The sequence below is a fragment of the Arachis ipaensis genome, chromosome B1, assembly GCF_059453495.1.
Source record: "Arachis ipaensis isolate K30076 ecotype BB chromosome B1, ASM5945349v1, whole genome shotgun sequence".
Classification (NCBI taxonomy): Eukaryota; Viridiplantae; Streptophyta; class Magnoliopsida; order Fabales; family Fabaceae; genus Arachis; species Arachis ipaensis.
Genome location: NC_142436.1, coordinates 98,131,727 through 98,151,893, shown reverse-complemented (window position 1 = coordinate 98,151,893; position 20,167 = coordinate 98,131,727). Strand labels below are relative to the sequence as shown.

At 39.2% G+C, this 20,167-nt stretch overlaps 2 non-coding genes across 2 annotated transcripts; one reads left to right on the top strand and one right to left on the bottom strand.

The window, feature by feature from the left end:
• Positions 1-369: 369 nt before the first annotated feature.
• Positions 370-473, top strand: LOC148577598 (small nucleolar RNA R71). The gene has a single exon (XR_015904017.1). It is a non-coding gene; the product is annotated as a small nucleolar RNA R71 (small nucleolar RNA).
• A 17,062-nt stretch (positions 474-17,535) lies between these two features.
• Positions 17,536-17,643, bottom strand: LOC148577597 (small nucleolar RNA R71). Its single transcript, XR_015903833.1, has one exon. It is a non-coding gene; the product is annotated as a small nucleolar RNA R71 (small nucleolar RNA).
• Between the last annotated feature and the right edge of the window lie 2,524 nt (positions 17,644-20,167).

The following is a 20,167-nucleotide window of genomic DNA, read 5'->3' as shown; positions in this document are numbered from 1 at the left end:
CATTGCAGGGTTCTCAGGATCATAAGCTTCTTCTTCAGAAGATGCTTCTTTAGTATTGTTGGATGCAGCTTACAATCCATTCACACTCTGAGAAATCATATTGACTTGCTGAGTTAATATTTTGTTCTGAGCCAATATGGCATTCAGAGTATCAATTTCAAGAACTCCCTTTTTCTGAGGTGTCCCATTGTTTACAGGACTCCTTTCAGAGATGTACATGAACTGGTTATTTGCAACCATTTCAATGAGTTTTTGAGCTTTTGCAGGGTTTTCAGATGAAGAGATCCTCCTACAGAATGGTCCAATGACATTTTTTACAACTCAGACAGACCATCATAGAATATACATATTATGCTCTATTCTGGAAGTATGTCAGTAGGACACCGTTTGATCAATTGCTTATATCTTTCCCAAGCTTCATAGAGGGACTCACCTTCCTTCTATCTGAAGGTTTGGATTTCCACTCTAAGCTTGCTCATCTTTTGAGGTGGAAAGAATTTGGCCAGGAAAGCACTGAGCAGCTTTTTCCAAGAGTTCAGGCTTTCCTTAGGTTGTGAATCCAACCATGTTCTAGCTCTGTCTCTTACAGCAAAAGGGAAAAACATAAGCCTGTAGACCTCGGGATCAACTCCATTGGTCTTGACAGTGTCACAAATTTGCAAGAATTCAGCTAAGAACTGATGAGGATCTTCCAACGGAAGTCCATGAAACTTGTAATTCTGCTACATTAGAGAAACTAATTGAGGCTTAAGCTCAAAGTTGTTTGCTCCAATTGCAGAAATTGAGATGCTTCTTCCATAGAAGTTGGAAGAGGGTACAATAAAGTCACCAAGCATCTTCCTTGCATCTCCACCATTGTTATTGAGTTCGGCCATGTCTCCTTCTTTTTCGAAAATTTTTGTCAGGTCCTCTCCAGAGGGTTTTGCTTTAGCTTCTCTTAGTTTCTTCTTAAGAGTCCTTTCAGGTTCAGGATCAGCTTCAATAAGAATATCTTTATTCCTGTTCCTGCTCATATAAAAAAGAAGAGAACAGAAAAGAAGAGGAATCCTCTATGTCACAGTATAGAGATTCCTTTATGTGAGTAGAAGAAGAGAAGAATAGAAGAAGGAGAAGAGAAAAATTCGAACACAGAGAAGAAGAGAGGGTTCAAATTTTGAGTGGAAGAGAAGTGTTAGTAGATAAATAAATAAATAGAAATGGATGAGAGAGAGATAGAATTCGAAATTTAAATTAAAATAAAAGAAACATATTTTTGTTTTTATTTTAATTATTGGTTAGTATTCGAAAATTAAGAGAAGAAATAAAATCAGAATTAAAATTTGAAACAATTAGTTAATTAAAAAGAATTTTGAAAAAGTGGTGAGGAGTTTTCGAAAATTAGAGAGAGAAAAGTAGCTAGATGGTTTTAAAAAAGATAAGAATTTTAAAAATCAAACAAAAAGTTAAGTAGTTAATTGAAAAAGATTTGAAAATCAATTTTGAAAAGATAAGAGGTTAGGAAAGATTTTGAAATTAAGTTTTGAAAAAGACATGATTAAAATTTAGTTTGAAAAAGAAATTTAAAAAGATTTGATTTTTGAAATTAAAGTTGATTACTTGACTACAAGAAATTAAAAGATATGATTTTAAAATTCAAAGATTGATCCTTTCTGAATAGGCAAGTAACAACTTGAAAAATTTTGAATTAAAACATTAAATGTTAGTGAAATTTTTGAAAATATGAAGTAAGAATAAGAAAAAGATTTTGAAAATAAAAAAAAATTTCGAAAATATGTAAAAATAATTGAAAAAGATTTGATTTTTGAAAAAGATTTGAAAAGATAGAATTTTGAAATTGAAAATTTGACTTGATTCATAAGAAACAATTAAATTTTAAAACTTTATGACTAAATCAATTCAAATTTTCGAAATTTATGAAAAGAATAAGGGAAAGATATTTTTTTATTTTTGAATTTTTAAGAAGAGAGAGAAAAACACAAAAATGATGCAAAACATGAAAATTCAAGATCAAAACACATGATGCATGCAAGAACACTTTGAATGTCAAGATGAACACCAATAACTTATTTTTGAAAATTTTTAAGAAAAGACATACATGCAAGACACCAAACTTAGAAATTTTCAATGTTTAGACACTAACAAATTGAAAATGCATATGAAAAACAAGAAAAGACACAAAACATGAAAATGCAAAGATCAAACAAAGAAAATCATCAAGAACAACTTGAAGATTATAAAGAACACATGATGAATTTTCGAAAATTAAAGGGAAATTAAAACACATGCAATTGACACCAAACTTAAAAATTGACAGTAGACTCAAACAAGAAACATCAAATTATTTTTGGTTTTATGATTTTATTAATTTTTTTGGATTTTTCGAAAATTAAATGGAGAAAGAAAAATAAGGATTTCAAAATTTTTAATAAGAATTCCAGGAATCATGCAATGTTAGTCTAAAGCTTCAGTCTAAAAAGATTAGACATGGCTAGCCAAGCTTCAGCAGGACATTACATACAACAGCCAAATTGATGGGAATCAACTAGCTCCTGTGATGATAAAAGCATCATCTGAAACTCTAGAATTCATTTTTAAAAATTCTAAAGAACATAGAATAATTTTTTTTTTTTGAAATTTTTTTCGAAAATAAAAAGCTTTAAAAATAAAATAAAATTACCTAATCTGAGCAACAAGATGAACCGTCAGTTGTCCAAACTCGAACAATCCCCGGCAACGGCGCCAAAAACCTGGTGCACGAAATTGTGATCTCTCAACGGTGCCAAAAATTTGGTACGCACATTCATAATCTCAATTCTTTTTCACAACTCCACACAACTAACCAGCAAGTGCACTGGGTTGTCCAAGTAATAAACCTTATGTGAGTAAGGGTCGATCCTACGGATATTGTCAGCTTGAAGCAAGATATGGTGATCTTGTAAATCTCAGTCAAGCAGATTCAAATGGTTATGAGATTTTGATAATTAAAATAAAATATAAAATAAGATAGAATTACTTATGTAATTCATTGGTGGGATTTCAGATAAGCGTATGGAGATGCTTGTTGCTTCTGAATCTCTGCTTTCCTACTGTCTTCATTCAATCATTCATACTCCTTTCCATGGCAAGCTGTATGTTGGCGGATCACCGTTGTCAATGGCTACCGTCCGTCCTCTCAGTGAAAATGGTCCAAATGCGCTGTCACCGCACGGCTAATCATCTGTCGATTCTCACTCATATTGGAATAGGATCCATTGATCCTTTTGCGTCTGTCACTACGCCCAACACTCGCGAGTTTGAAGCTCGTCACAGTCATCCCTTCCCAGATCCTTCTCGGAATACCACAGACAAGGTTTAGACTTTCCGGATCTCAGGAATGCTGCCAATTTATGCTAGCTTATACCACGAAGACTCCGATCTTTCGGAATGGAGGCTAAGAGATACACATTCAAGCTTGTTTTCATGTAGAACGGAAGTGTTTGTCAGGCACGCGTTCATAAGCAAGAATGGTGATGAGTGTCACATAATCATCACATTCATCATGTTCTTGGGTGCGAATGAATATCTTAGAATAAGAAGAAGCTTGAATTGAATAGAAAGACAATAGTACTTTGCATTAATTCATGAAGAACAGTAGAGCTCCACACCTTAATGATCCAAAGTGATACGGAGATAGTCTCAAAAATGATCCAAAGATGTGAAATAAATCACTAAAAGTAGTTTTTATACTAAACTAGTAGCTCGGGTTACAGAAAATAAGTAAATGATGCAGAAATCCACTTCCGGGCCCACTTGGTGTGTGCTTGGACTAAGCATTGAGCTTTACACGTGTAGAAACTTCTCTTGGAGTTAATCGCCAGGTTGCAGCCTATTTGTGGCATTTAACTCTGGTTTGTAACCTGTTTCTGGCGTTTAACTTCATAATAGGGCATGAAATTGGCGTTTGAACGCCGGTTTGCGTCGTCAAAACTCGAGCAAAGTATGGACTATTATATATTGCTGAAAAGCCCTGGATGTCTACTTTCCAACGCAATTGAGTGCGCGCCAATTGGTTTCTGTAGCTCCAGAAAATCATTTCGAGTGCAGGGAGGTCAGAATCCAACAGCATCTGCAGTCCTTTTTCAGCCTCTGAATCAGATTTTTGCTCAAGTCCCTCAATTTCAGCCAGAAAATACCTGAAATCATAGAAAAACACAAACTCATAGTAAAGTCCAGAAATGTGAATTTTTCTTGAAAACTAATAAAAATATAATAAAAATTAACTAAAACATATTGAAAACTACCTAAAAACAATGCCAAAAAGCGTATAAATTATCCGCTCATCACCTACTGTACTCCTTTGGAATAAAATTCATGGCCTTGTAATTAGCAATGTCTACAAACCCTGGAGCCTGCTGAATGAGGAACAATTGCTCATCAGGAAATGTTTCAGTCACAGCTGTGGGTGGTTGTACTCCTACATCAGGCTCAATTCTGGAGAGATGGTTAGCTACTTGATTTTCTGCTTTCTTGTCTTTTATATCAAACTCCTGAAAGAGTAACACCCATCTGATTAATCTTGGTTTAGAGTCCTGCTTGGTTAGAAGGTACTTCAAAGCAGCATGGTCAGTATAAACAATAACCTTAGAACCAATAAAATAGGATCTAAACTTATCAACAGCATACACAATAGCTAATAATTCCTTTTCTGTAGTTGTGTAATTCTTTTGGGCATCATTTAACACACGGTTGGCATAGTAAATGACATGTATAAGCTTGCCGTGCCTTTGTCTTAAAACAGCTCCTGTAGAAAAATCACTAGCATCACACATCAACTCAAATGGTAAATCCTAGTCAGGGGGAGCTATGATGGGAGCAGAGGTAAGGTTTGCTTTCAGAGTTTCAAAAGCATGCAGGCAATCAGAGTCAAAGACAAAAGGAACATCAACAACCAACAGGTTGCTTAATGGTTTAGCAATTTTAGAAAAATCCTTTATAAATCTACTATAAAATCCTGCATGACCCAAGAAACTCCTGATTGCCTTAACATTAGCTGGTGGTGGTAATTTTTCAATTACCTCCACCTTAGCTCTATCAACCTCAATTCCCTTACTTGAAATCCAGTGCCCAGGAACAATACCTTTTGTAACCATAAAATGACATTTTTCCCAATTTAAAACAAGGTTTGATTCTTGACACCGTTTCAAGACAACAGATAAAGGCTTAAGGCAGGATTCGAAAGAATTACCAAAAACAGAAAAATTATCCATAAATACCTCAATGAACTTTTCAACCATATCAGAAAAATTGAAAACATACACCTCTAAAAAGTTGCTAGAGCATTACAAAGTCCAAAAGGCATTCTCCTGTAGGCAAATACTCCAAAGGGGCATGTGAATGCTGTCTTCCCTTGATCCTGAGGGTCCACTGCAATTTGATTATATCCAGAATATCCATCTAGAAAACAATAAAAAGCATGACTGGCTAACCTCTCAAGCATCTGATCAATGAAAGGTAGGGGGAAGTGATCCTTCCTTGTAGCAGTGTTTAGCCTCCTGTAGTCTATACACATTCTCCAACCTGTGACTGTTCTTGTAGGAATAAGCTCATTCTTTTCATTCTTGATCACTGTCATCCCTCCTTTCTTGGGAACTACCGGCACAGGACTTACCCAATGACTGTCAGAAATAGGGTAAATAATACCTGCTTCCCATAATTTCATTACCTCTTTTTGGACCACCTCTTTCATGGTTGGATTGAGTCTCCTTTGTGGTTGCACAACTGGTTTAGCATCATCTTCAAGGAGGATCTTGTGCATACACTTGGTTGGACTAATCCCCTTTAAGTCACTAATGGTCGACCCAAGAGCTGTTTTATGGCTCCTGAGCACTGAAATAAGCGCCTCTTCCTCTTCAGGCTCAGGGAAGAGCTAATAATCATTGGATATGAATCATTTTCACCCAAGAACACATATTTTAGAGAAGGAGGTAAAGGTTTGAGCTCAAGCTTGAAGGCTTCCTCCTCTGCTTTAGGCGTGTGAACCACAGCCTTCTGGGGTGGGGAATCATCAACTTCTACTAATTCATACTCAGGAATAGGATCCAGAATGTCATCAGGTACCTCAGCTTTCAGTACCTCTTGAACAAGTAGTTCAATAACATCTATTTTCATACACCCTTCAGAATCATTAGGGTGCTTGAAGGCTTCAAACACATTAAGGACCACCTGCTCTTCATTGACCCTCAGGGTTAATTCACCCTTTTGCACATCAATTAGAGCTCTACCTGTAGCTAAAAAGGGTCTACCAAGTATAATAGAGGATTTTACCTCCTCTTCCATGTCTAATATAACAAAATCAACAGGAAAAATAAATGGTCCTACTTTCACAAGTAAATCCTCAATAACACCCACAGGTAATTTAATAGAAAGATCAGCAAGTTGAAGAGAAATACGAGTGGGTTTTACCTGCTCAATTTTAAGCTTTTTCATCAATGAAAGTGGCATGAGATTGATGCTAGCTCCAAGATCACATAAAGCTCTCTGAATGGTGACATCTCCAATGGTGCAAGGAATTACAAAGCTCCTTCGATCTGGCATCTTCTCAGGAAGGTTGTGTTGGATAATGGCACTACATTCCTTGGTTAACACCACTGTTTCTTGTTCCTTCCAATTCCTCTTGTGGGTTAACAATTCTTTCATAAATTTTGCATAGAGAGGCATTTGCTCAAGAGCCTCTGTAAAAGGAATGTTGATCTATAGCTTCTTGAAGACATCTAAAAATTTAGAGAATTTCTTTTCTTTGGAAGCCTTCTGAAGCCTCTGAGGATATGGCATTTTTGGCTTGTATTCAGGAGCCTTTGGCAATGTAGGATTAGTGTCAAGAGAGTCAGGGAATGGGTTGTCTGCATGCTTTGGAGGGGCGTGCTCCACTTCTTCCTTCTTCTCTTCTGGAGCTTCCTTTTAAACTAGCTCTTCATTGGCCTTTGTCTCAGAGCCAGCTGTTTTACCACTTCTCAATTGAATAACCTAGCAATCTTCTCTTGGGTTCACCACTGTATCACCTGGAAATGTACTTGCAGACCTCTCAGGTATTTGCTTGCTCAGTTGGCCCATTTGCACCTCCAAATTTCTAATGGAGGCTCTGGTTTCATGAATAAAACTCCTCATCATCTCCCAATTAGAATCTTCTTGGGATTTAGAGTTTGCCTGCTGAGGTGGTTGTTATTGATGAGACTGAAATTGGTGGTTATTGTGATTGTTCTGTTGGAAGCCGCCCTGAGAACTATTATTGAAATTCTGAGGTCTCTGAGGTTGGTCCCTCCACCCAAAATTTGGGTGATTTCTCCACCCCTGATTGTATGTCTTAGAATATGGATCATTATTGGAATTTTTAGGACCACTCCCCATGTAATTGACCTGTTCAGAAGAGGATTGAGCATAATCATAATTACCATTTTGCATAAAATTACCTATCATGTCATAAGGGACCTCTTGAGGTGGGTTTTGGGTGTTGATAGCTGAGACTTTCATGCCACCCATCTGTTGAGTAAGTAGACTTATTTGCTGAGACATAAGCTTGTTCTGAGCAAGGATAGCATTAAGAGCTTCTACTTCCATAACACCCTTCTTCTGAGGAGCCTCAGAGTTCACAGGATTCCTATTCGATGAGTATAAATATTGGTTGCTAGCAACCAATTCAATAAGCTCAATAGTCTCCTCCGGTGTCTTCTTCTTGTGCAATGAACCACCTACAGAATTATCTAAGCACATCTTGGACATTTCACCTAAACCTTCATAAAAGATATCTAGTTGGGTCCATTTGGAGAACATATTCCGAGGACATTGCCTAGTCACTAGCTTGTATCTCTCCCAAGCTTCATAAAGAGTTTCACCATCCTTCTGCCTGAAGGTCTGAACCCCACCCTAAGCTTAGTCAGCTTCTTTGGTGGGAAAAATTTAGTAAGAAACTCAGTAACAACCTTGTCCCAAGTATCCAAACTCTCCTTGGATTGGGAATCTAGTAATAGCTTTGCTCCATCCCTCAGAGCAAACGGGAAGAGCATGAGTTTGTACACCTCAGGTTTCACTCCATTTGTCTTCACAGTATAACAAATCTGCAAAAAATTAGAAATAAATTGATTTAGGTCTTCGTGGGGAAGACCATGATACTGGCAGTTTTGTTGCACCAGGGTGACCAATTGTGGCTTCAACTCAAAGTTGTTCGCAGCTATAGGAGGCACCACAATGCTTTTCCCATAAAGATCTGCAGTAGGAGCAGAGTAAGACCCAAGTACTCTCTTATGTTGTTCATTCCCATTCGGATTTGCCACATTGGCATTAGCAGCATTGTTAGGATCCATAGTGGATTCTACAGCCTTATAAATTATTGCTTGTTGCAAACACCGCCTGAAAGTTCTTTCAAGTTTAGGATCAAAGTCTAAGAGATGTTCCTTGTCTCTGTTCCTGCGCATAAACAAACAGAAGACAAGAAAAGATGGCACTCTCTACGTCAGAGTGCAAAGAATTCCTAGTGAGGTAACCTGAGTAAAGAGATAAAAATATTGAATAAAATAAACAAACACTAAAATTCGAAAATTACTAGTAAAATTAAGACAAACAAAATTGAAATTATTAGGCAAATTAAATAAGAAAAATTAAAATAAGACTAACTAGGGAACACCAAACTTAAATTCAGAAATTAAGAAAAATATTAGTGCAAATTTTTTTATTTATTTATTTTTAAATTTAAATAAAATTGGTGCCAAAAACTAATAGTTGTTAATCACTATCAATCCCCGGCAACGGTGCCAAAAACTTGGTGCGGAATTTATAACCACAAACTAACCGGCAAGTGCACCGGGTCATACCAAGTAATACCTCAGTTGAGTGAGGGTCGATCCCACGAGGATTGAGGGTCTAAGCAACAATGGTTGATTAATTTACTTAGTTAGACAAGCAGAAAATAGTGTTTGAGAGTTCAAAAGCATTAAACAGTAAATTCAGAATATCAGAAAACAGGCAAGTAAATTAGTTGGAAAAATAATATGCAGAAGGCAGTTAAGGTTTCAGAGTTATCTATTTTCTGGATTGACTTTTCTTATTAATTTATTTTAATCATGGAAGAATTAATTCATGGCAAACTATATGTGACTAGACCCTAATTCCTTAGACCTTTCTAGTCTCCTCTAACTTTCATCAACCGCCGATTCCTTGGTCAATTAATTCCAATTAGGGGGTGAAGTTTAATTCTAGTTATTATGCCACAAAAATCCAAATTATCCAAATATAAGAGGATTATATGTCACGTATCCTGTTAAGTCCAGATAATTAGATTTTAGGAGAAATTATTTTCAAGCTGTTGTTCAAGTAAAGAGCTTTTCCAAGTTATACAAGAACTCAATTAGAAAGAGGGTCATACTTCCGTTCCAGCCAAATTCATAAGATACATGAATTCTTAAATTATAAATCAGTACATGAATTAAAATACAAAAACAATAGAATCAATCCATACAAATAGACAGAGTTCCTAACCTTAATAGTGGAGGTTTAGTTGCTCGTGGAAAAGAGTGAGAACTTGGATTCTGGTAAACTGTAAATTGGGCTGAGGTGGAAATATCCCCCTGAAGAGAAGTTTCTTTTCTCTTTTATATCTAATCCTTATTAATTTAAGATCTATTTTCTAAAACTAATATAATATCTTTTCCTATATATCAAAATTAAAGTTTAAATCAGAATTAATTATAGCAATCAGAGTTTTGATGACGTGGCGCATGTCACGCGTACGCGTCGATGGTCTTCTTCGCGTGTCATGCGTACGCGTCAGGTACGCGCACGCGTCGCTTTGCAAATCTCAAAATCACGTGCACGCATCAGGTACGCGCACGCATCACTTCTCACTGGTCATCTCCTTTAATTCTTGTGCTCCTTCCATTTGTGCAAGCTTCCCCTCCATCCTCTAAGCCATTCCTGTCCTATATAGCCTTCTCTTTTCTGCGGAAACACCATCAAATCCAACCAATTGCTACCTATAATAAACAAAATTGCGCACGAATCAAAGTAGCATCCATAGTGGCTAAAAGATAATTAATTCTTGATTAAACTCGACAATTTAAATGTAAATTCACTAGGAAAAGATAGGAAAGATGCTCACGCATCACTATCCGGATCTGACCTACCTGCATTCAGAAGAGCTTTTCTGGAGTTACAGAAGTCCAAATGGAGCGCTCTCAATGGCTATGGAACGCTGACTTCCAGATCTTTCCAGAAATATATAATAGTTCATACTTTGCTTCGGATTAGAAGACCCAAAACTGGCATCTAACACCAGCCTTCTGCCTCCTTCTAGGTGTTCAGCGCCCAAAGAGCAGAGCCCAGCGTCCAAAGGTCCAGAGAGGACCCCCTAGCTGGAGTTCCACACCCAAAGAGCTTCATAGCACGTGGATTTCATTAAAGCTCAGCCCAAACACTCACCAAGTGGGCCTCAGAAGTAGATTTTAGCACTAAATACACTACTTTACCCTTACTAGTCATCTGTTTAGGGTTTAGGGTGTATTTTACATCGCATTTTGGATATCATACACCATTCACATTTTTCCATTGTATTTTCTCTTCACATGAGTTTCTAAACCTTCTAGTTTGAGGGGAGGAGCCCTGCTGAATCATATGAATTAATAAAAGTATTACTATTTCTCTTCGATTCGTGTTTGATAAATTCAAAGATGTATATTCGTTCTTTATCAATATAAATGGGTTGAACTGGCATAAGGTTATCACATTCTACATGGGTTCAGAGTGCGTCTTTCATCAGACAATGATGAACCACCAGCTTGAATATACGTCTCTCAGACGGCTAATCCACGATTTCGTTGGGGACTTCTCTAAACATCAGTTCAGTCGATTTACGGGGAGATTAGGGTTTCTGTGGTAGAGGCTAGAATCCTAAGAAGCTTCACCCTCAATCAGAGTGGATATGCACTAAACCTGGGGTTCAGATCTGGAAGAGTATTGGCAGCTACTCAAACCAGTGTCAATCACATACAGCCTGCCACTGAAGAAATCTCTCATAAGCAAGGAGAGCAGTAGTACCAGAGTTAATTCAGAAAGACAAAGCAATTCCAACTCTCAACTCTATTCATATTACTTATTCCAATTGGTTTTACCCCTTTCGGATATTATTCTTACATCTCTATTCCTATTCTTATAATTAAACATTGTAATTCCATCTTTCAAATCAACAACCTTCTGATCTGCCTGACTAAGATCTGCAAGATAACCATAATCCTCATGGGATTGACCCTGACTCGCTCAGATATTTCTTGGACGACCCAGTGCACTTGCTGGTACAGCTATACGAATGTATGGGGATTCGTGGACCAAGAACCCTATGGAAACACCTATAACCCTTCATGGAGGAACCATCCTAACCTCTCATAGAAGGATCAACAGAAACCTCAGTAAGGTTTCAATAACAATCAAGGTGGAAGGAACCAAAATAGGTTCAGCAACAGACCACCATTCCCATCTTCTCAAGGAAATATGGGAACCTCTAAGCAGAGCCTTTCTGACTTAGTCACTCTGGTATCCAACCACTCTAAGACCACTCTTAGTTTCATGAATGAAACAAGGTCCGCCATTAGAAACTTGGAGGTACAAGTTGGTCAACTGAGCAAAAAGATCCCTGAGACTCCTCCTGACACTCTTCCAAGTAACGCTGAGGTGAATCCTAGAGAAGAGTGCAAGGCCATAACCATGGAGGTAGCGGTCAAATCTGAGGAGAATGGAAAGGCATTGAATGCCAGTAAAGAAGTACTCACTGGGCGTTAAACGCCCAATTTGGCAGCAAGCCTGGCACTAAACGCCAGTGAGGAACCCCTCACTGGGAATTCAATGCCCATCCTGGCAGCAGAGCTGGCATTGAACACCAGCCAGGGAGCACTGGCTGGGCGTTTAACACCCAAACATCCAGGCTTTCTGGCACTGAATGCTAGTGAGGAACCCCTAACTGGGTGTTCAACGCCCAACCAAGCAGGCTTTCTGGTGCTAAACACCAGTGAGGAACCCCTCACTGGGAGTTCAACGCCCAACCAGGTAGGCTTCCTGGCTCTGAACACTAGTGATGAACCCCTCCCTGGGCATTCAACACCCACACACCTAGGGAAGCTGGCGTTGAATGCCATCAAAGGTATCCCTGCTGGGCGTTCAACGCCGAAAACACTAGAGGGACTGGCGTTTAATGCTAGTAAGGGTGCACAGCAAGGGAGTTCAATGCCCAAAGAGGTATCAAAGCTGGCATTGAATGCTAGTGAAAGCACAACCTTTGAGTGCTTAAGTCCCACTCAAGAAACCTCTAGCCCAGAACCAAAGGAAACTATAAAGACCATTGAGGTTCTTTTGCATGCACTTCTGCAGTGCATGAGTTCTGATAACTACTCATCCTCTGATGAGGATAAAGACACTAGTGAAGAGCAAGTTGCTCGATAGTTAGGAGCTCTTATGAAGCTGAATGACAAGTTATTTGGTACAAGCCCATTGGAGGAAGAACCTCCACTACTTACCAAAGAACTCTATGCTTTGGTTCAGTAGAGGCTACCTCTGAAGCTTCCAGATCCTGGACGCATTCTTATTCCTTGCACCACAGGCACTATGACCTTTGAAAAGGCTCTGTGTGACCTAGGGTCAAGCATAAACCTCATGCCAATCTCTGTAATGGAGAATTTGGGAATCCTTGAGGTACAAGCTGCAAACATCTCATTAGAGATGTGATGAGCGGATATTTTATAAGCTTTTTGGTGGTATTTTCATATAGATTTTAGTATGATTTAGCTACTTTTTAGTATATTTTTATTAGTTTTTAAATAAAAATCATATTTCTGGACTTTACTATGAGTTTGTGTGTTTTTTTGTAATTTCAGGCATTTTCTGGCTGAAATTGAGGGTTCTGAGCAAAAGTCTGATTCAGAGGCTGAGAAAGGACTGCAGATGCTGTTGGATTTTGACCTCCCTGTACTCGAAATGGATTTTCTGCAGCTACAGAAGCCCAATTGGTGCGCTCTCAATTGCGTTGGAAAGTAGACATCTTGGGCTTTCCAGCAATATATAATAGTCCATACTTTGTCCGAGTTTTGATAATGACAACTGGCGTCTAAACGCCAATTTTCTACCCTTTTCTAGCGTTAAACGCCAGAACTGGCATAAAAGTTGGAGTTAAACGCCCAAACTGGCACAAAAGGTGGAGTTCAACGCCAGGAATAGCCTATGCACGTGAAAGCTTTAGTGCTCAGCCCAAACACACACCAAGTGGGCCCCGAAAGTGTATTTCTGCACTATCTATCTTAGCTTACTCATTTTCTGTAAACCTAGGTCACTGGTTTATTATAAAAACCACTTTTAGAGATTCATTTTGTACCTCATGACATTTTACATCAGAACTTGTATTTTCTACGGCATGAGTCTCTAAACTCCATAGTTGGGGCTGAGGAGCTCTATTGTGTCTTGATGGATTAATGCAATTACTACTGTTTTCCATTCAATCATGCTTGTTTCTATTCTAAGATATTCACTCGCACTTCAACAGGATGAATGTGATGATCCATGACACTCATCACCATTCTTAACCTATGAACGCGTGCCTGACAACCACTTCCGTTCTACCTTAGATTGAGTGTGTATCTCTTGGGTTCCTGGTTCACGAGTTTGATTGCATCTCCTGACAACAGAGCATTCGAATCCGTGAGACCAGAGTCTTCGTGGTATAAGCTAGAATCAATTGGCAGCATTCTTGAGATCTGGAAAGTCTAAACCTTGTCTGTGGTATTCTGAGTAGGATTCGGGAAGGAATGACTGTGACGAGCTTCAAACTCACAAATGTTGGGCGCAGTGACAGTGTGCAAAAGGATCAACGGATCTTATTCCAACACTAGTGAGAACCGACAGATGATTAGCCCTACAAAACCCGTAGCTGGACCATTTTCACTGAGAGGACGAATGGTAGCCATTGACAACGGTGATCCACCAACATACAGCTTGCCATGGAAGGAGCCTTGCGTGCGTGAAGAAGAAGACAGTAGGAAAGCAGATACTCAAAAAACAGAGCATCTCCAAAACCTCATCCTATTCTCCATTACTGCATAATAAGTATTATTTAATCCATGTTCTTTTACTCATTCCAATTAAAACTGAGAATTATTATTAACATCCTGACTAAGTTTTACAAAATAACCATAGCTTGCTTCAAGCCGACAATCTCCGTGGGATCGACCCTTACTCACGTAAGGTATTACTTGGACGACCCAGTGCACTTGCTGGTTAGTTGTGCGGAATTGCAAAAGTGTGATTGTGATTTCGTTTACCAAGTTTTTGGCACCGTTGCCGGGGATTGTTCGAGTTTGGACAACTAACGGTTTATTTGGTTTAGAGTCTTCCGTTTGAGTTTAGTTTTATATCTTAAGTTTGGTGTCAATTGCATAAGTTTATTTTTCTTTCATTTTTCGAATTATTAGTATTTAAAGTATAAAAATTTTTAAGATTGGTGTCCTTTGTGTTTTAGTTTTCTTAAAAATTTTTCAAAAGTTACTTTTGGTAATCATCTTGATATTCAAAGTTTTCCTATTTGTTTTCTTTGTTTTGATCTAAAAATTCCAAGTTTGGTGTCATTTAATTGTTTTTCTCTTTACTCATTAAATTCAAAAAAATATCTTTCATATTTATTTAATTGAGATTTCAAAGTTCAAAATCTTTTTTTTTAAAAATCATATCCAAAGTTTTCAAATTTTCTTAATTAATCAATTATTTTAGTTTTTTAAACTTTTATTTTATTTTTCAATTATTTTATCTTAATTTTTTTATTTATTTATTCGGTTATTTTTAATTAAATAAAATAAAAATAAAATATAATTTTTTTGCAATTCATATCAATTCCTTTTTCTCCATCATGGACCTAAATGGAAATGAACAGTCCAAGAGGACTCTGGGATCATATGCTAACCCCGTTACTGCTGTATACGGGAGTAGTATCTGTATACCTCCCATCAAAGCAAGCAGTTTTGAGCTAAATTCTCAGCTCATCATCATGGTGCAGCATAATTGCTAGTATTCCAGTCTCCCACAGGAAGAACCTACTGTGTTTCTGGCACAGTTCTTGCAAATCGCTGACACAGTACGTGATAAGGAAGTAGATCAGGATGTCTACAGATTATTACTGTTTCCATTTGCTGTAAAAGATCAAGCTAAGAGGTGGTTAAATAACCAACCCATAGCAAGCATAAGAACATGGAAACAGTTATCAGAGAAATTCCTGAATCAATATTTCCCTCCAAAAAGGATGACACAGCTAAGGCTGGACATCCAAGGCTTTAAACAAGAGAATAAGGAATCCCTTTATAACACCTGGGAGAGGTACAGAGGGATGCTAAGGAAATGCCCCTCTGAAATATTTTCAGAGTGGGTGCAGTTAGACATCTTCTACTACGGGGTTACAGAAAAAGCCCAGATGTCTTTAGACCACTCAGCTGGTGGATCTATACAAATGAGAAAGACAATTGAAAAGGCTCAAGAGCTCATTGATATAGTTGCTAGAAATTAACATCTGTATTCAAGCAGTGAGTCTTCCATAAAAGGAGAGGCTAGGGCAGTATCTACTGATCCTAGTCCTCAAGAACAAGTTGTTGAACTTAATCAGCAATTGCTTCTTATGACAAAATAATTAGCAGAATTTAAAGAGATGCTCCAAGACACTAAAAATGCTAACAAGAATATGGAAGTACAATTGAATTAGACAAGACAGCAGCTATCTAAACAGATAACAGAAGAATGCCAAGCTATTCAACTAAGGAGTGGAAAGGCATTGAATAATTCAGCTCAAGGTAACAGAAAGCCAAGAAAGGAACAACTGACAGAGGACGACCAAACCATTGGCCAAAATCCCTCTGAGGAAAGTAAGAGCCCATAGAGGAATACTTCTGGCGTTCAAACGCCAGAAAAGGGTGAAAAATTAGCATTAAATGCCCAGTGGATGCCACTTCTGGCGTCCAAACGCTAGAAAAGGGTGAAAAACTGGCGTTAAACGCCCATTCCATGCCCAATTCTGGCGTTCAAATGCCAGAAAAGGGTGGAAAATTGGCGTTGAATGCCCATCCAACCCCTAATCCTGGCGTTCAAACGCCAATGAGGGATCAGACACCTGCAAGTGCTGATTGTAACCCTCCTAAGAAGGCTTCTCCAACCACCTCTGTAGGAAATAAACCTGCAGCAACTAAGGTTGAGAAATACAAAGCCAAGATGCCTTATCCTCAGAAACTTCGCCAAGCGGAACTGGATAAACAATTTGCCCGCTTTGCAGACTATCTCAGGACTCTTGAAATAAAGATCCCGTTTGCAGAGGCACTTGAGCAAATACCCTCTTATGCTAAGTTCATGAAAGAGATCTTAAGTCATAAGAAAGATTGCAGAGAAACTGAAAAATTTTTTCTCATTGAAGAATGCAGTGCAGTCATTCTAACAAGCTTACCAGAGAAGCTTAAGGATCTCGGAAGCTTTATGATACCATGCACATTAGAGGGTACTTGTACCAAGACAGCTCTATGTGACCTAGGGGCAAGTATCAACCTAAACCCTGCATCCACTATCAGAAAGCTTGGCTTGACTAAAGAGGTCAAACCAACCCGGATATGTCTTCAACTTGCTAATGGCTCCATTAAATATCCATCAGGAATAATTGAGGAAATGATTTTCAAGGTTGGGCCATTTGCCTTTCCCACTGACTTTGTAGTGCTGGAAATGGAAGAGCACAAGAGTGCAACTCTCATTCTAGGAAGACCCTTCCTATCAACTGGACGAACTCTCATTGATGTCCAAAAAGGGGAAGTGACCTTGAGAGTCAATGAGGATGAGTTCAAGTTAAATTCTGTCAAAGCTATGCAGCATCCAGACACATCAAATGACTGCATGAGCGTTGACATAATTGACTCCTTGGTGGAAGAGATTAATATGACTGAGAATCTCGAATCAGAGCTAGAGGACATCTTTAAAGATGTTCAGCCTAATCTGGAGGAACCAGAGGAAACAGAAAAGCCTCTGAAAACTCTTCAGGAAGAGGATTAGCCTCCTAAACCCAAGCTCAAACCACTACCACCAACCCTGAAATATGCTTTTCTGGGAGAGGATGGCACTTTTCTTGTGATCATGAGCTCTGCCTTAGAGCCACAGGAAGAGAAAGCACTACTTCAGGTGCTAAGGACACACAAGACAGCTCTTGGGTGGTCCATAAGTGACCTTAAGGGCATTAGCCTAGCCAGATGCATGCACAAGAACCTATTGGAGGATGATGCTAAGCCAGTGGTTCAACCACAGAGGCGGTTAAATCCGGCCATGAAGGAAGTGGTGCAGAAAGAGGTCACTAAATTACTAGAGGTTGGGACTATTTATCCTATTTCTGATAGCCCCAGGGGGTGAGCCCTGTCCAAGTTGTACCCAAAAAGGGAGGCATGACAGTGGTTCACAATGAAAAGAATGAACTGGTTCACGGCTTTCTTAGCCAAGTACTTTCCTCCTGAAAAGCTGAGCAAGCTTAGAGCTCATGTTCAAACCTTCAGACAGAAAGAAGGTGAATCCCTCTATGAAGCTTGGGAAAGATACAAACAGTTGACCAAAAAGTGTCCTTCTGACATGCTTTCAGAATGGACCATCCTGGATATATTCTATGATGGTTTATCTGAGCTATCAAAGATGTCACTGGACACCTCTGCAGGTGGATCCATTCACCTAAAGAAAACGCCTGCAGAAGCTCAAGAACTCATTGACATGGTTGCTAATAACCAGTTCATGTACACTTCTGAAAGGAATCCTGTGAGTAATGGGACGCCTATGAAGAAGGGAGTTCTTGAGGTTGATACTCTGAATGCCATATTGGCTCAGAACAAAGTATTGACTCAGCAAGTCAATATGATTTCTCAGAGTCTGAATGGAATGCAAGCTGCATCCAACAGTACTCAAGAGGCTTCTTATGAAGAAGAAGCTTATGATCCTGAGAACCCTGCAATAGCAGAGGTGAATTACTTAGGTGAACCTTATGGAAACACCTATAACTCATCATGGAGAAATCATCCCAATTTCTCATGGAAGGATCAAAAGCCCCAACAAGGCTTTAATAATGGTGGAAGAAACAGGTTTAGCAATAGCAAGCCTTTTCCATCATCAACTCAGCAATAGACAGAGAACTCTGAACAAAATGCTTCTAATTTAGCAAATCTAGTCTCTGATCTATCTAAGGCCACTGTAAGTTTCATGAATGAAACAAGGTCTTCCATTAGAAATCTGGAAGCACAAGTGGGCCAGCTGAGTAAAAGGATCACTGAAATCCCTCCTAGTACTCTCCCAAGCAATACAGAAGAGAACCCAAAAGGAGAGTGCAAGGCCATTGACATAAGCGCCATGGCCGAACCTGTGAGGAGAGGAGAGGACGTGAATCCCAAGGAGGAAGACCTCCTGGGACGTCCAGTGGTCAATAAGGAGCTTCCCTCTGAGGAACCAAAGGAATCTGAGACTCATCTAGAGACCATAGAGATTCCATTGAACCTCCTTATGCCCTTCATGAGCTCTGATAAGTATTCCTCTTCTGAAGAGAATGAGGATGTTACTGAAGAGCAAACTGCCAAGTTTCTTGGTGCAATCATGAAGCTGAATGCCAAATTGTTTGGAATTGATACTTGGGAAGTTGAACCTCCCTTGTTCATCAATGAACTAAGTGATCTGGATCAACTGACATTGCCTCAGAAGAGACAGGATCTTGGAAAGTTCATAATCTCTTGTACCATAGGCACCATGATCTTTAAGGCTCTGTGTGACCTTGGTTCAGGGATAAACCTCATGCCCCTCTCTGTGATAGAGAAACTGGGAATCTATGGGGTGCAAGCTGCTAAAATCTCAATAGAGATGGCAGACAGCTCAAGAAAACAGGCTTAGGGACAAGTAGAAGATGTATTAGTAAAGGTTGAGGGCCTTTACATACCTACTGATTTCATAGTCCTGGATACTGGAAAGGAAGAGGATGAATCCATCATCCTAGGAAGACCTTTCCTGGCCACAGCAAGAGCTGTGATTGATGTTGACAGAGGTGAAATATTCCTTCAATGGAATGAGAACTCCCTTGTGTTTAAAACTCAAGGATCTCCCTCTGCAACCATGGAGAGGAAGCAGAAAAAGCTTCTCTCCAAGCAGAGTCAACCAGAGCCCCCACAGTCAAACTCTAAGTTTGGTGTTGGGAGGCCACAACCAAACTCTAAGTTTGGTGTTGAACTCCCATATCCAAACTCTAAGTTTGGTGTTGGAGAGTCTCAACAAAGCTCTGCACATCTGTAAGGCTCCATGAGAGCCCACTGTCAAGCTATTGACATTAAAGAAGCGCTTGTTGGGAGGCAACCCAATGTTTATTTATCTAACTATATTTTTCTTAGTTATGTGTCTTTATAGGTTCATGATCATGAGGAGTCATAAAATAAATATAAAAATTGAAAACAGAATCAAAAACAGCAGAAGAAAAATCACACACTGGAGGAGCATCTGTCTGGCGTTCAAACGCCAGAACAGAGCATAGTTCTGGCGCTGAACGCCCAGAATGGGAGCATCCTGGTGCTGAACGCCCAGAACAAGCATGGTTCTGGCGTTCAACGCCAGAAATGGCAGCAAAGGGGCGTTGAACGCCCAAAATGGGCACCAACCTGGCGCTGAACGCCCAGAGTTGTGTGCAAGGGCATTTTACATGCCTAAATTGGTGCAGGGATATAAATGCCTTGACACCTCAGGATCTGTGGACCCCACAGGATCATCTCAGGATCTGTGGACCCCACAGTATCCCCACCTACCTCATCATCTCTCTTCCCATTCATGATCATCCCTTCTACTTTCCATTTACCACTCACATCCATACACCCACTACCTTCAAAATTCAACATCTCTCTCCCACCCAATCCCACCCATATGGCCGGATACAAACTCCCATCCATCTCCTCCATATCTTCTTCTTATTCTTCTATTCTTTCTTCTTTTGCTCGAGGGCGAGCAACATTCTAAGTTTGGTGTGGTAAAAGCATAGCTTTTTTGTTTTTTCCATAACCATTGATGGCACCTAAGGCCAGAGAAACCTCTAGAAAGAGGAAAGGGAAGACAAAAGCTTCCATCAAGGGTCTATAGCTCAGTG